The sequence below is a fragment of the Carassius gibelio genome, chromosome A23 (genome assembly GCF_023724105.1).
Source record: "Carassius gibelio isolate Cgi1373 ecotype wild population from Czech Republic chromosome A23, carGib1.2-hapl.c, whole genome shotgun sequence".
NCBI lineage: Eukaryota > Metazoa > Chordata > Actinopteri > Cypriniformes > Cyprinidae > Carassius > Carassius gibelio.
In genome coordinates this window covers 19794125-19810734 of record NC_068393.1, presented here as the reverse complement: position 1 = coordinate 19810734, position 16610 = coordinate 19794125, and the positions used below count along the sequence as shown (strand labels likewise).

The window sequence follows — 16610 nt, the reverse complement described above, 5'->3', positions numbered from 1 at the left end:
TGCTGTAATCACACCCATTCTCAAAAAACCTAATTCTGACCCTACATCAGGTATTAGAAAAAGTGGTGGCCTTACAACTACACACTTTTCTACACCATCACAACCTGTACGAGCCTTTTCAATCTGGCTTCCGCCCGTGTCACAGTACAGAGACTGCCCTATTACGCATAGTTAACGACCTCCTTCTGTCTGTGGACTCTGGCTCACTCAACATTCTCATCCTTCTCGATCTTAGTGCTGCTTTTGATACAATAAATCACAATGTCTTAATCTCCCGTCTGTCTACCATTGGTGTTTCAGGCACAGCCCTAAGTTGGTTTCAATCTTACCTCACCAACAGAAAGCAGTTTGTCGCACTTGGCTCACATAAATCTTCTATGTCCCCAGTCACTATTGGTGTCCCTCAGGGTTCGGTTCTCGGGCCACTCCTCTTTCTCATATACATTCTCCCTCTTGGTCAGATTATTCGCAGCCACGGTCTAAATTTCCACTGCTATGCTGATGACATTCAACTCTATCTTACCACTACTTCCTTCTCTGACCCCCCCCCCCCCCCCCACATTCGCTCACTGACTGCCTTTCTGACTTAAAAACATGGATGGAAAACAATTTTCTCAAACTCAACACGGATAAAACTGAAATTCTGCTGATTGGCCCCAAAAGCATGCTCTCCAAACCGTACACTTTTACTCTTAATATTGATGATTCACCCGTTCACCCCACCCCGGTTGTCAAAAACCTTGGCATTACATTCGACTCCACTCTCAGTTTTGATCATCATATCAAATCACTCACTAAAACTGCCTTCTTTCACCTCCGTAACATTGCCCGCCTCCGACCTTTCCTTTCTATTAGTGATGCAGAGACTTTGGTTAACTCCTTCATCATGTCCCGCTTAGATTATTGTAACTCACTTTTCCTTGGTCTACCCACCAAATCCCTTCAAAGATTGCAATACATTCAAAACTCGGCAGCCAGGCTCCTTACACATACAAAACGATCTGCTCACATCACCCCCATTCTCCATCAACTCCACTGGCTACCAGTCCCGTCCCGGATTAAATACAAAGTACTACTACTCACCTTCAAAGCTCTCCATAACCTCGCTCCTCCATACATCTGTGACCTCCTGATTACATACACCCCCTCCCGTTCACTCCGATCCTCCGACCAAAACCTTCTTGTTATTCCCCGCACTAGACTTTCCACCGTGGGTGGTAGGTCTTTCAGTGCCCTGGCCCCAAAACTCTGGAACTCCCTCCCACAACCTCTTCGTAACTGTTCATCTCTTCCTTTCTTCAAAACGCATCTCAAGACATTTCTGTTTAATGATCACTTCTCCTCATACAATTTATAATCCATTTACTGTATGTTTTGTTGTATTACTGTTTGTATCACTAATTCTTATGTTTCCTATGTAATGTTAATCTGTTTATTCTGTTATTATGTTTGTTATTCTATTTCTATGTAAAGCGACCTTGGGTCTGAGAAAGGCGCTATATAAAATAAACTTATTATTATTATTATTATTATTGAGTCAGTTTTTGGATCGCGAATCATTTTAATCAGTTCGGGAGTTCGTAGCGGGCTCGCGAATCATTTGAGTCAGTTATGGGGATCGCGAAACATTTGAGTCAGTTTGGGAGTTCGGAGCGGGATCGCGAATCATTTAAATCAGTTCGGGAGTTCGTTGCGGGTTCGCGAATTATTTTAGTCAGTTTGGGGATTGCAAATCATTTGAATCAGTTCGGGAGTTCGGAGCGGGATCACGAGAAATTTGAATAAGGTCGGGGGTTCATAGCCGGTTCGCGAATCATTTGAGTCAGTTTGGGGATCTCAAATAATTTAAATCAGTTAAATTTTCAAATTGGCCATAACTTTTAATTCGTTGCTACCAACAGGGTGGCAGCAGGGGTGGCAAGGCTTTCTTTTAGGGTGGCCTATGCCACCCCGGTAGATCCACCCCTGCATGACGGAGTCTTTATCCGCTTGTCATTTGGGTTTACAGAATAGTTATTCACCTCATATTGCACCAAACCCATATAGTTTACTTTCTTCCTTGCAACATAAAAGGGAAAAATTTTGCAGAAAGTCTAAAAAAAAATGCAAAAATGCAGAAATGCAAAAATCTGAACTGTTTTTAACATTGATAATTATCAGAAATGTTTCTTGAGCAGCAAATCATCATATTAGAATGATTTCTGAAGATCACTGACACTGAAGACTGGAGGAATGATGCTGAAAATACAGCTGCACATCACAGGAATAAACAAAATGGCATTTTACAATATATTCAAATAGAAAACCGCTATTTTATATTGTAATAATTGTAATAAAGTGCACGTTAAGTTAGGCAGCCATAAATGCATTCTGTAAAAAATATTTTTTTCTTCTTAAAATATATATGTTTGTATATTACTTAAGAAGACTTCGAGATAAGAGTCATTTGTCTCCTTTCATGTTTTTTGGTGTTTTCTGGAGCCTGACAGTAAAATGGCCATCCACTTACACTGACTGAAAAGTGTCGGCTCCATTAATATCTTTGCAAGATGTATTCTTTTGTGTTGCATCTTTTCTGACAACATTTATTCATCCGTGCCTCTGATTATCCGGCAATATATTTGAGTTCAGTCTTGGTTACGTTCGATGATGTAGCTAAATGATGCATGTTTGTTATTGTTCAGTCATGACACTCTCTTGAGATTCGCCCTGTTTAACTCCCACACAGCCGAGACGCTGAAAATCTCCCACCATCAGCCACATTTCAAATTCTGCCCAAAAATGACTCGAATAATGGCCTGTTACACAACCAGAAGGACTCTGGGAAACACATGTGCACACTCAGATCAGTTTTGCTCCATTACGCTCTGAAATGCAGTGTGTAATTTTACGGGGAAGTCTAATGCTGGAAGGCTGAGTGAGGTGCTGCTTTATGTTAATAGCGCAGCATTTGAATGCTGTTTTGCTGCTGTTTATTTAACCAAAAGCAAGTAAGTGTAACAAATAGGATGGAAATGATGTTTGAATGCACTGCAGGTATTTGATTGCATTTTATTGTCTCTTTCCAAGGTTCAAATCAAGTCTCATTCTACTTTTTGACTTTAACAAAATTTGAGAGGTTTAAACAAAGATCACTTTAGTGGTTATTGCACATTTTAATCCAGCATTTTCTGATTCAGCTTTTCCATATGTTATATTATAATATATATAATGTATATTTATATTATAAGTGTATATAGATGTATAATACATGTAAAATAATAGGGTGAATTTAGGATGATTGGGTCACTTTTGGACATTGAGATTTGAGATTGAGATGGTTTTATCAGACAATATTTTGTCGAGATACAACTATTTGTAAATCTGGAATCTGAGGGTGCAAAAAAATCTAAATATTGAGAAAATCACCTTTAAAGTTGTTCAAATGAAGTTCTTAGCAATGCATTTCACTAATCAAAAATTACATTTTGATATATTTACAGTAGGAAAAATATCTTCATGAAACATGATCTTTACATAATCAATTACCATAATGATTTTTGGGATAAAAGAAAAATCTATCATTTTGAACCATACAATGTTTTAGCTATTGCTACAAACATACCCCAGAGACTTAAGACTGCGTCTGAGCTCCAGGGTCACATATTTGTTTCTGTTTCAGGATAGCAAAACTTATCTTTTCACCATCATTTAAGTTTAGCTGCAGTTCACACAGTTCACAGTAGGTGCTCAACTGTGACATGTTTTCTGTGACATTTGTGTGTGTGTGTGTGTAGGACGGAGACCAGTTTGTAAAGAAGATTGGAGGTGTGTTCGCCTTCGAGGTGAAGGATGGGCCGGGAGGAAAGGAGGCCGCGTGGATCGTTGATGTTAAGAACGGAAAAGGCTCCGTATACAATGATGCTGGTGAGTCTGTTCTAAATGCAGACAGTATTGATCGGTGAACTGCGGACATTTTCCTGCTCATCAGTGCATCAGACTGCACACATTTGGATCAGGTCTAGGTATTTTACTTGAAAAAAGGCAGTACAACTTGTTTTTTTGGGTCATGGGTGGAATGATAGGTTAGTTGTTGTTATTGTCAATTTTTCTCTGCGTTTCTGAAAACTGCAAATGGTTTTCAGAAAAACTCCTGCTCTGACCACACACACACACACACACACTCATCAAACAACATCAAACCTTACTTAAAATGTATTAAACTGAAATCAATTACCAAACAAATACATCAATGTGATTTTTAATAAATTATTTATTTTCATGAACATAATATTTTAGTTAAAATGTATTGTGTTGATACAAATTATACATAACATTTTTTAAACTTTTAATTAAAATGTAATAAATAAATACAAATCATACATGATTAACAATATTATTTAAAAAAACTTTTAAACCATTTTAATGAAAATGTATTAAACAAATACAAAATTATGCATAATTAGCAATATTGTCACAAATCCTGTCCATGCACTTCTGTTCGCTCACCACTAGAGATCACCCGCTTACTGCTGTAGCACCACACTAACTATTGCACTTTACCCTGCACTACAGTTCCCATCATGCATTGCACTAATTACACACACACAGCCAAATGCACTGATTACACACACAGCTGAATCCAATCAGACATGCGTCATAAGCCATGGTCTTCCTCAAAAGTAATGTGACTTTGCGCTATGGACGGTAAATCCTGACTAACCAGTGGACCCCGTTCTCATTCCACAGTATCTGAAATGTTGATATATATTGCAAATGGCAGAGCAAAGTCTATCATTAAAGTTTTTCTGTATAATTGCCTCCCAGAACTGTTAAACGACTGCCTTCCCAAACAGCAGCATCCACCTCAGAAAGCACTAAGCGCATTCATTATGTTTCATCTGCTTGTTCTGAGGTGCAAGTAATTTATTATATAGGAAAATTATTATATTCACTAGCTTCTCCTACTTTTCTTAGTGATATATAGTGCCAGTTTACCAAGAAGTGATGATTTTGTTCTCTTTGACTAGTTGGATGGAAACGCTGCTTGTTCGCAAATGTTTTGTGCGATATTCTAATTTTGCTCATAAGTTAAATTCGCAACTTTGGATGGGAACCTGACTACTGATAGTACTTTACAGAGCCACACAAATGGGAAATCAAAAATTACCTGTATTACAGTGTATGATGTAGCTGTCCATCAGTGTAAACAATGTGCAAAGTAATTAAACCAAAAAGTTTAATTACCACACACACACACACAGACGATCTTGTTGGTGTGAGAGCATCATGTCGAGGAGACAGTGTGTTTAAATTGTAAAGGCAAGTTCTTTTTATTTTCACTGCCAAAGAATGAAGATCAGAAGAACCAATGACTAAAATTCATTTTCACCACAATACCAGAGCAGTACAACAAATCCCTTCTGTTGTGTTCACAACATTTCACTGATGACTGCTTTTCTAATCTCGGTGAGTACAGCAGGATTTTCAAAGCGTTTGGCCATAAACTTTATTTAGACCAACGAGCATCTCCGAATCACAACGCGATTCTGCAGCCTGTCTGCGCTGATCTTCATGTACAAACACGTCATTAAAATGAAGTGTAACTCCGTGAATACTCAACGAAGAGACATGAGAGAGATATCTATAGAAAGCTTGACATGTCTACTTTAAAACTAAACAAGTGCTGCTGAAAACAAATATTCTGTGATAAAGTAATCCATATGAAAACAACGCGATGTCTGTTTTTCATGTCTCCCTTCGTTATATCTAATGTGACCACGCCCCCGCGCTGAACGCACTACTCAGATTCAAACTGAAGCGCGCGGCTTGAGTACACCCACACAGAAGAAAAAGCAGCGAGACTGTTCAAGTTTTTTATTTTACTGTTTGCTTCGCGATGAGAGGAATAAGACATAATTCACCCCAAACAGATGCTAACGCATAGTTTACCATGAAGTTGTGTGCGGAACAACCAATCCAAACTATGTCAGTTGACCAATCAGAAGACAGTATGCTACCGAAAGGTGGGGTTTAAGGAAACTGAATCTTTTGAACAGCTTCGCGCGAACCGTTTGGGGATCTCTGAGAATTGAGGTAATTTTAAAATGATATTTTGACAAAATGACAATGTTTTTTTTAACCTTGGATGGATTTAAACCTAATGTACAGGACTTATAAACAGTGATAGGAAGCTTAGAATTTTCATCTTACTGGCTCTTGAATTCCTGAATCTAGTTTAGCCTTGTTCTTGTTCTTGTTCTGTTTACCTGTCTTGATCCTTGCCTTTTATCTCGTTTTGTCTGACCCCTGCCTGCCCTGGGGTTTATATCTTGTTTCGGGATTACCCTTTGCCTTGCTGTTTCGGACTGTGTCTGCACCTCAGCTAGACTATTGCTCATGTTGTCGGATTACCCCTCTTGTCAAGGCCTCTGGATACTGTTAGCTGCCGATCGACCACGTCCTCTTTGGATTACTCTTGTCTTGCCCTCGATATACCTGTGTGCTGTTTTCTGACCCTTGCCTGTTTCAACCAATTTTAAGAATAAAGCTTTTTTGCAAATGGATCTGAACGCCTCTTGCCTCAGTCTCTTTGTAACAAAATAACAGCTTTTAAATATTGTAATTAAAATTAAATGAATGCAAATTATTCATAATTATTAAAACCCCTTTTAAACTCTGTATTAAATGTAAAAATGTATTAAATACAAATTATACACGATTAACAATTATTTAAAACCGCTTGAAACTTTTAATCAACATTTATTAAATGTATACCAATTAGACATAATTTATAAAAAAATTACAGCTTCTGAAATATTGCAATTAAAATGGATGTATTAAATAAATACAGATGCATGATTAACTACTGTTAAAAACTACTTTTACAATGTTAACTAAAATCTATTAAAAACTAATTATACTTAGTTTTACAATACTATGAAAATAGCAGCTTTTGAACTATTTTCTTTCAAGAATTAAACAAGGAAAAGCAGACTGACATTTTTAATGATATAGAGTCTTAGCATGTTTTCAAGTGTGCCAGATAAACACTGAAGCTTTTGAATTCAAACAGTTTGACCAAAATGTTGTCGTAAATCTGCTCTGCTCTGTTAATGATTTAGAAAATAGCAGTTCACCTCACGATTTATCGATCACCCATCTCTGTCATATGAAGTGAAACCTCATTTGAGAATGTGTCTCGAGGCATTTGGCGCAGTTTCTCCAGGAGTGCAATCGCTTGTGCCCTTCCTCATCTGTTTGAATGATGTGTGAGTGTGTGACGTCTGGGACTTCAGATATTCACAGGTGTGTGTTGTGAGAGTCTGTGTGATTTGTGTGGAGGATGAGAGGAAATGAAAGCAAGCGAGAATGTGTGTATGGCCTAATGACCAGAATCAAAGCTGCTCACGCAGGCCGGATTCCCATCCGTTGTGGAACAAGAGCTAAACGCATCAAACCAACAAGTGTTGAGCTACTGTGTTGGTCGCTTTCCCAGTCCTTAGCTATACTTAATAATGCTAACATTCAAAAAATCAGACCTTTTGTCTTTTTACCCCATTAAAAATACAAAGACATCAAAACAAGCTATTTTTAGACAAGAAAAGAAAACTATTTGCTGGTCATGTTAAATATACTTCATTCAAGACATGTGCTCTGAAAACTACTTTTAATATCTCTTTCAGTTTTAGGAATGTTTTAATGATTTTTTAAAGTTATTTTTTACTCATTGAATGTTTCATTTGAAAGTACACTAGCATGCAAAAGTTTGGAGCCAGTAAGAGTAAAAAACAAGTATATATATTATTATTATTATTATAAAAAAGTATTATTCAGCAGGCATGCATTACACTGATGACTGTAAAGACTTTTACATTTTAAAAAAGAAATTTCTATTTCAAACAAATGGTGTTCTTTCGGAAAGTCAGGCAAAAATAAAGCATAACAGGTTCAACAAGGACATTAAATATAAGAATAATAATTATTGTTTCTTGAACAGCAAATCATCACATATCAGAATGATTTCTGAAGATCATGTGACACTGAAAGCTGTAGTAATGATGCTGATCACAGGAATAAATTATATTTTACTATATATTCAAATAGAAAACTGTTCTGTTAAATTGCAGTAATATTTCACAATATTTTAAACGTTTTTAACCGTATTTTTTCTGTAATCTTAGCAACCCCAAACTTTTGAACTGCAGTGTGTTTCAAATTATACAATTAAAAAAGGTTGCAAATGTCATGCTGACTTTTAAACACAGGTTGCATAACATATCCCGGAAAATAATATCTTGAAAAGAGTGGGAACCCTAGAATGGCTGCAAATCAGATCTCCGATATTTCCAAGTGGTTTGTATGGTTATAATTATGATTTTGGCTGATTAGTCTCAGTTTTTCTGTTTGGATGTACCACAGAGACTCATCCCACGTGAACCCAGATGTTTTTCTTTCCTTTACACTCTCCTACGTAGTTAAAAAAAAACCTGCATCTGTGTATGTGACAGTGAATTCAAAGTGGTATTGTTTTTTAGCTACGAGAGTGCCGTTTTATTTCAATCTGTGATTAACAATTAAATAAAGGAAATGTAAAGACATTTTCTATTGCAAGTTCTCTCTTTTGAGGAATGTCAAGGTTGGGCTCTTAAAAAGCACTTTTGTGTAGCTCCTATCCTCCTTTTGTACATTGTCTCAAACCCCCCTCCTGTTTTCCATCAACAGTATCTTCACAGATGCTCAAAAACACTCTCTCCCCACTCACTTTTCTTTTCTGATGCTAATGAGATAGAGAGATTATTGTCCGGCCTCCCGTCTGAGTTTCCATTGCTTCACACTTCACAGAAAAGCCACAGATGAAACGAAAGACGTTTTTGACCCATGCCAGATCAACAGGCTCCAGTGAGACCAATTAACCTGGCCAAGTCCAAAAAAAGAAGAGGCATTTTGGACACTAAATAAAAAATAAAACAAGGTCTGTTCTGAAAAGTCAAAATTGCAAGTTATAAAGTCAGAATCAAAGTTAATTATTATGAAGTCGTACATAATTAAACAACTATAAAGTCACACATAATTAACTAATTCTGACTTTATATCTCTGTCATAACTTTATAATTTTGACTTTTCCGAATTGCGAGATATGAACTCGTAGTTGTGAGGAAAAAAAAGAAAGTCAGAATTGTGAGATATAAACTCGCAATTGTGAGAAAATAATTCAGAACTTACTTTATTTATTAGAATTTGCATGTTATAAAGTCAGATAATTGCAAGATAAGAAAAATGGGTCAGAATTGTGAGATAAAAATAATTTTTATTCAGTGGCGGAAACGGGCTTCCATATAAATGTTTGCTGAATGTTTGGATTTTTTTATTTTATTATTATTATCATTATTTTATTATTTTTTTAAAAAATTGGGGGACATACAGGTTTATCAACAATTAAAAAATAAATAACTTTAAAGTACTATTATTTTCCAACTTAAATCTCAGCCTTTCCCAGTTTTTCATTTAAATTTGAAGTTTCCCTCAGAATTCCATTAATAGAATGTTCAGCATTAGAATCTAACAGACAGCAATGACATCATAATCTGTAAAGAATTGTGATTGGTTCGCACGCTGAAAAGGGACTTGCCTTTTTTCTTTCAAGGATTTCTTAGATTCGACTTGTTTTGCTTCCTAGCATCTGTTTAACCACCTATTGCCACATTTGCATCCCTTATTATTTTAGTTATTAGATCTAGTGTTAAACCGTGATGTTATGCCACCACAATGAACAATTTTGATACAAATTCTTGCCTCTCTCTTTAAGGAATACTTTATCCAAACATTGGAAATGTCCACACCCTCAGGCCATCCAAGATGTGGATGAGTTTGATTCTCCATAGGAACAAATTTGGAAAAATGGGCCCTCTGCAGTGAATGGGTGCCGTCAGAATGAGAGTCCAAACAGCTGATAAAACATCACAATAATTCACACCACTCCAGTTCATCAGTTAACATCTATTAAAGCTGTAGTTGGTAACTTTTGACGCTCTAGCGGTTAATAAACAAATTGACTCAAATGATTCGCGATCCCGCTACGAACTCCCGAACTGCTTCAAATGATTCGCGATCCCCAAATTGACTCAAATGATTCGATCTCGCTCCGAACTCCCGAACTGACTCAAATGATTCGCGATCCCGCTACGAACTCCCGAACTGACTAAAATGATTCGCGATCCCGCTACGAACTCCCGAACTGATTCAAATGATTCGCGATCCCCAAATTGACTCAAATGATTCGATCCCGCTACGAACTCCCGAACTGACTCAAATGATTCGCGAACCTGCTACGAACTCCCGAACTGACTAAAATGATTCGCGATCCCGCTACGAACTCCTGAACTAATTCAAATGATTCGCGATCTCCAAATTGACTCAAATGATTCACGATCTCCAAATTGACTCAAATGATTCGCGATCCCGCTCCGAACTCCCGAACTGATTCAAATGATTTGCGATCCCAATACACATAATGCTATAAAAGTGTGCACATCGAGAGAAATAAACAGCAGATGTTCATGTTAACAACTTTAGCTTCTTGAGCAAACGCTGCTAATACACATACATTTGTTAATAAAGTAAATAAAAGGAAAACATGAATGTTTTAATGCTACTGAATAAAAATAAAAGATCCTCTCGAAAGTCTCGGCTCATCATGACAGGACCTGGATCAGTGAGTTGCGTCTCGGGCCGATGACGTCACTTCCAGGGTGGCATGCTGTACACGCCCCCGTCCCTTGACTCCGCCCCCACGTCAAAACAGTGCCACAAAGAGAGACGTAAAGAAAAGTGAAGCGCAAAGGAAAAATGGTATCGCAAGCTCAAACTAGACTGACACGTAAAATAAAAGCAGCGTTGCAAATAAATTTATAGATATGACCATGGAAAATATGTATTGCAAAATCATTGCCTTTGCGCTGTTTCATTTGTTTTGCAATTCTTGTTTGCAAAAAGCAAATGTATTTTCCTCAATACTTTAAATAAAATGTTTTACATTTGTTTTTATTGTTTTTGTATATTTTAAACAAGGTAAATCTTTCTAATTTATTAAAGGGGGGGTGAAATGCTATTTCATGCATACTGAGTTTTTTACACTGTTAAAGAGTTGGATTCCCATGCTAAACATGGACAAAGTTTCAAAAATTAAGTTGTACATTTGAAGGAGTATTTTTATTCCAAAAATACTCCTTCCGGTTTGTCACAATCAAAAAGGAAAGTTTTTTTCGAGTATGGCTCTGTGTGACGTTAGATGGAGTGGAATTTCCTTATATGGGTCCTGAGGCACGTCTGCCGGAAGAGCGCGCTCCCGTATAGCAGAGCACTGAGAGCACAACAGACTTCACTGATCAGAGCGAGATTGCACAGATTACCAAAAGAGAAACAGCATTAAGGGACCAGTGGATGGAGTTTATTTTTACAGAGCATCAACGGAGTTGTGCAAGTGTTTGTGTTTGTTCCCCTGCATTTCGAAGATGCTTGTTTTACAAACAAGGCCCAGTTTGACGCCGGATTTGCACATCGTTTATTTCTTAAAGGGGGGGTGAAATGCTCGTTTTCACTCAATATCCTGTTAATCTTGAGTACCTATAGAGTAGTACTGCATCCTTCATAACTCCAAAAAGTCTTTAGTTTTATTATATTCATAAGAGAAAGATAGTCTGTACCGATTTTTCCCGGAAAAACACAACGGGCTGGAGGCGTGACATGTGGGCGGAGCTAAAGAATCACGAGCGCCAGTAAGCTTTATTGAGAGCGTCTGGAAGCTGTGACACCGTGAGGACAAAACCAACCAAAACAAACCATGGCTAACAGTCAGATTCAGCATATATTTATGATCCAGAATCAGATCCAGAGGCTGAAATTTAACAAGAGCTGCATCAGCAAAGGCTTCTATATGTGGTATGTACTGAAACTGTATATATTTGCTTAGCGGTTTTGGAAAATTACAAAGTTCCACTTTGTCGTCTTTTTTTTTTAAGCTGTACATGTGGAAAGTGCAGTTTGATGGCAACATCACATGTTGTTTACTTGATGTGCTTATACTCCGATAGCTAAGTTAACAACACAGAGATATTTGAAGCAGTTTTACTCACCGCCTGCGGTTCCAACACACGATCGTGACCCTTTTTCGTTGAGATTGCATTATCCTTAAGAAATAAACAATGTGCAAATCCGGTGTCAAACTGGACCACCTTGTTTGTAAAACAAGCATCTTCGAAATGCAGGGAACAAACACAAACACTTGCACAACTCCATTGATTCTCTGTAAAAATAAACTCCATCCACTGGTCCCTTAATGCTGTTTCTCTTTTGGTAATCTGTGCAGGGTTGTCTTGCCCTGGCAACCAAAAACACACTTCTTCTGTGACATTTCGCGACGCTCTCGCTCTGATCAGTGAAGTCTGTTGTGCTCTCTCTACTCTGCTATACGGGAGCGCGCGCTCTTCCGGCAGACGTGCCTCAGGACCCATATAAGGAAATTCCACTCCATCTAACATCACACAGAGCCATACTCGAAAAAAACTTTCCGAAACTTGTGACAAACCGGAAGTAGTATTTTTGGAACAGAAATACTCCTTCAAACGTACAACTTAATTTTTGAAACTTTGTCCATGTTTAGCATGGGAATCCAACTCTTTAACAGTGTAAAAAACTCAGTATGCATGAAATAGCATTTCACCCCCCCTTTAAGGATAATGCAGTCCCAACAAAAAAGGGTGACGATTGTGTGTTGGAACCGCAGGCGGTGAGTAAAACTGCTCCAAAACTGCTATCGGCGTGTAAGCACATCAAGTAAACAACTTGCGATGTTGTCATCAAACTGCACTTTCCACATGTACAGCTTAAAAAAAAAAAAAAAAAAGACGACAAAGTGGAACTTAGTCATTTTCCAAAACCGCTAAGCAAATATATACAGTTTCAGTACATACCACATAGATACTGATTGCTGATGCTGCTCTTGTTAAATTTCAGCCTCTGGATCTGATTCTGGATCATAAATATATGCTGAATCTGACTGTTAGCCATGGTTTGTTTTGGATGTTTTTGTCCTCACTGGTGTCACAGCTTCCACATGCTCTCAACGCAAAAGCTTACTGGCGCTCGTGATTCTTTAGCTCCGCCCACATGTCACGCCTCCAGCCTGTCGTGTTTTTCTGGGAAAAATCGGTACAGACTATCTTTCTCTTATGAATATAATAAAACTAAAGACTTTTTGGAGTTATGAAGGATGCAGTAATAGGTACTCAAGATTAACAGGATATTGAGTGAAAACGAGCATTTCACCCTCCCTTTAAAATAAAAAGTCACATACATGGATTTTTCTGGGCTAAGCCCCGGATCTCCACTCACCCTAGAACCACCCCTGCCCCTAAACAAACAAATATTTGGGTGGATTTTAATGTGAGTGTACAACAGGAGATGGACTTTTTCACTTGAGGAAATGTTGTTATTATTATTATATGAACTCATATTTGCATTAAAACGTCTTAATGATGGATTTGTTCATTACAAACAGCTTTTCGCTGCACCGAACATCAACTGATGGATTATTGTGATGTTTTAATCAGCTGTTTGGGCTCTCATTCTGACGGCACCCATTCACTTCAGAGCATCCATTGCTGAGCAAGTAATGCAATACTACATTTCTCCAAATCTGTTCCGATAAAGAAACAAACTCATCTCTCATCTTGGATGGATAAGGGTGAGAACATTTCAGCAATTTTTTTACCTTTTCTTGTAAAGTAATGTGTTTAATACATTCTTGTAGTGTTAATTAAATCAAGGTTCATTCTAATTGGTTGATCACAGCTTCGATTGAGTGAGTTTGGCTCACTTAACATTTTCACTGAGCTGGTTCCCCTCACCTCTCTCAATCATGTTTTGTCCTATCTACGCAATGTTCATAAAACTGAGAGGGAAAATTAAGTTTCAGAAGCTGTAGTTGAGTTTAAGGTGGTGTTAAAGTCTATCAGCATGAAATCAGGTGTTTTTTGTTTCATTTTTATATTCTGTAATTGCTTCCATGCAGCTGGTAACTGATTTTTGGGAACAGGCTGAAACGAGAAGTCATTAACTGTGTTCACTTGTGACTGTTTTAGTGCTATCGGAGTGTTTCCTGTTAGCAGGGATGGAGGCGTACGGTTGTGCAGCTCTTACAAACACTGCTTTAATGAGTCAATCTCTGAAGTGGCTTCAGGTTCATTCCTTCTGCAAGGAGCATTTCTGTCCTTCAAAAAAGGACTCATTAAATCCTGTCGTTACGACCGCAGTTGCTCTTGCTCTTTCATAATCATATCACGGCACTTTCTGTGTGAGAGAATTCACCTGACCTTGAGAACTGACAGTTGAAGAAGGTTAATCAAATTGTTGAGTTTCGTTGTATCTTGAGTTTTTTTGTGAGTAGATTTTCCTCTGAGACACAGCAGAAACATGCATATACTGAACTCTGAACATAGTTTGGTGAAACTATTTTCTGAAAGGTATTACAAAATCAGGTTTATACAATATTTACTTTGACTTATTATTTGATTTGTTTAAAAATTGTAACACACATATATATATATATATATATATATATATATATATATATATATATATATATATATATATATATGCTGTATAGTCTAATGATTTTATATTCATGTAACTTTTTAATATTGTATGAAGTATTGCTTTATTTACTATTTATTGACTATTTTTGTGCCTATGTATTTAATCTTTGTTTCTTTCTTTTTTATCTGTTTTTCTGCATTTTGCCATAAATGTTTTGCCATAAATTTAAAGAAAGAAATTACTAAATATTTTTTGTAAAATGTTAAATTCCTGACTTATTACACAAACTACACAAATGCAGGCATGTTGTCTATTTTTTATATTAATGTAAATATTTAATATATTAAAATTGCATTTATTAATATATTTATTCACTTTGTTTTTTTTCATTCATCAATTAATTTATGTATTATGATAATTTTTTTTAAGTCATTGAAAAACAAAATCAATGTATTTATTAAAAGAAAATCATATTCTGCTTTATAAACTATAATTTTTCTGAGAGGCTTTTACAAGAATTCATTTGAATATCAATCAGACACAAAAATTTTATACAAAATTACTTTTTCTGTTCATTTGTTTAAAAGGATGTTTTCATGGCCAAACCCCCATTTAGTATCATCTCTGAATTGCCTCGTTGCTTTTGAGACACTGAAGTGTGGCTTGTAAGGTCACAGAAAATTAATTCACAAGAACAAATGTCCTCTACTGGGACACAAATGAATTTCTTGGATGAATAGTTTGTCCTCTCAGGAGGTTAAGATAAAAAAATAAAATAAAAACTATGTTAATCTCTCTTTTGTGTCCTCTCATTCACACAGGCGTTCTTTCATGGCAAACTGAAGATCACTGGAAACATGGGCATGGCCATGAAGCTTCAAAACCTGCAGCTGCAGCCGGGCAAAGCCAAGCTGTGAGAGGCGGAGCCTCAAAGAGGGCGGAGTCTCAAGTAGCTCCTCCCACTGAGTTCACTCTATTAAAGTAGCTGCAGGAATCAGACACCGAAAGTGTTTCTCCGCTAGTTTCAGCCTGTTTCTAACAATTTACTCCATTTTCTAATTCCTTTCCGTAAACATATGAATATTCATAGTCTTTTGCAAGGAAAAGGCTCAAATATAAGAATTCGCGGATGTTATGCAGTCATATAAGTTTGAAATAACATTAAGGTGAGTGAATGATGCCAGAAATCTAATTTTTGGGTGAATTATTTAAATGAATCACAGAAGTCTGATAGATGGATACGAAAATAATATATTAAAGAGCTGTAGGGAACTTTTGTAAAAAAATATTTTTTTTTACATATTTGTTAAGCCTGTCATTATGTCCTGACAGTAGAATATGAGACAGATAATCTGTGAAAAATCAAGCTCCTCTGGCTCCTCCCAGTGTCCTATTGCCATTTGCAGAAATACATCGCTCCCGGTAAGAAACAACCAATCAGAGCTGCGGTCCGTAACTTTGTTTGTGTTCAAAATGTAGAAAAATGTATATAATAAGCGAGTACACCATGAATCCATTTTCCAAACCGTGTTTTTAGCTTGTCCTGAATCACTAGGGTGCACCTGTAATAAGTGTTTATATTCAGACTATTTTAGATTGCTTCGGGGATACCGCGGCGGAGTGACCCAGTACCTTTGTGATTCTTCATAGACGTAAACAGAGAGAAGTAGTTCCGGCTACAATGTTCTTCCGCAAGACGCAAGCAGTTCTGTTCATTAACCGCTAGAGCGTCAAAAGTTACCAACTGCAGCTTTCATACCATTCTTATTGATTTTTCCTTTGATTGACACCCATAACAGTATTTGTGTGTGGATTAATTGTTTGCTTTGAAGGGCTTTTTTGGAAGTGAAGCCCTGTAAAGTGCCTGTAAACTATAAACTCAAACACTTTTGTGAAAATGTACCACAGCATTCATTTCATTCTCTTTTGTCTTTATAGTTATTCAAGGTCATGAGGAGCAGGTTTACAGTGCTGCTTCAATACAGCAAACAACAGTTATACAAAATACATCAATATAAATCAGATCAGTGCATGGA

The 16610-nt window shown here is 37.0% G+C and overlaps 1 pseudogene; it reads left to right on the top strand.

Annotated features, from left to right (window-relative positions):
* The first annotated feature begins 2841 nt into the window (after positions 1–2841).
* LOC127944916 (sterol carrier protein 2-like) lies at positions 2842–16610 on the top strand (annotated as a pseudogene).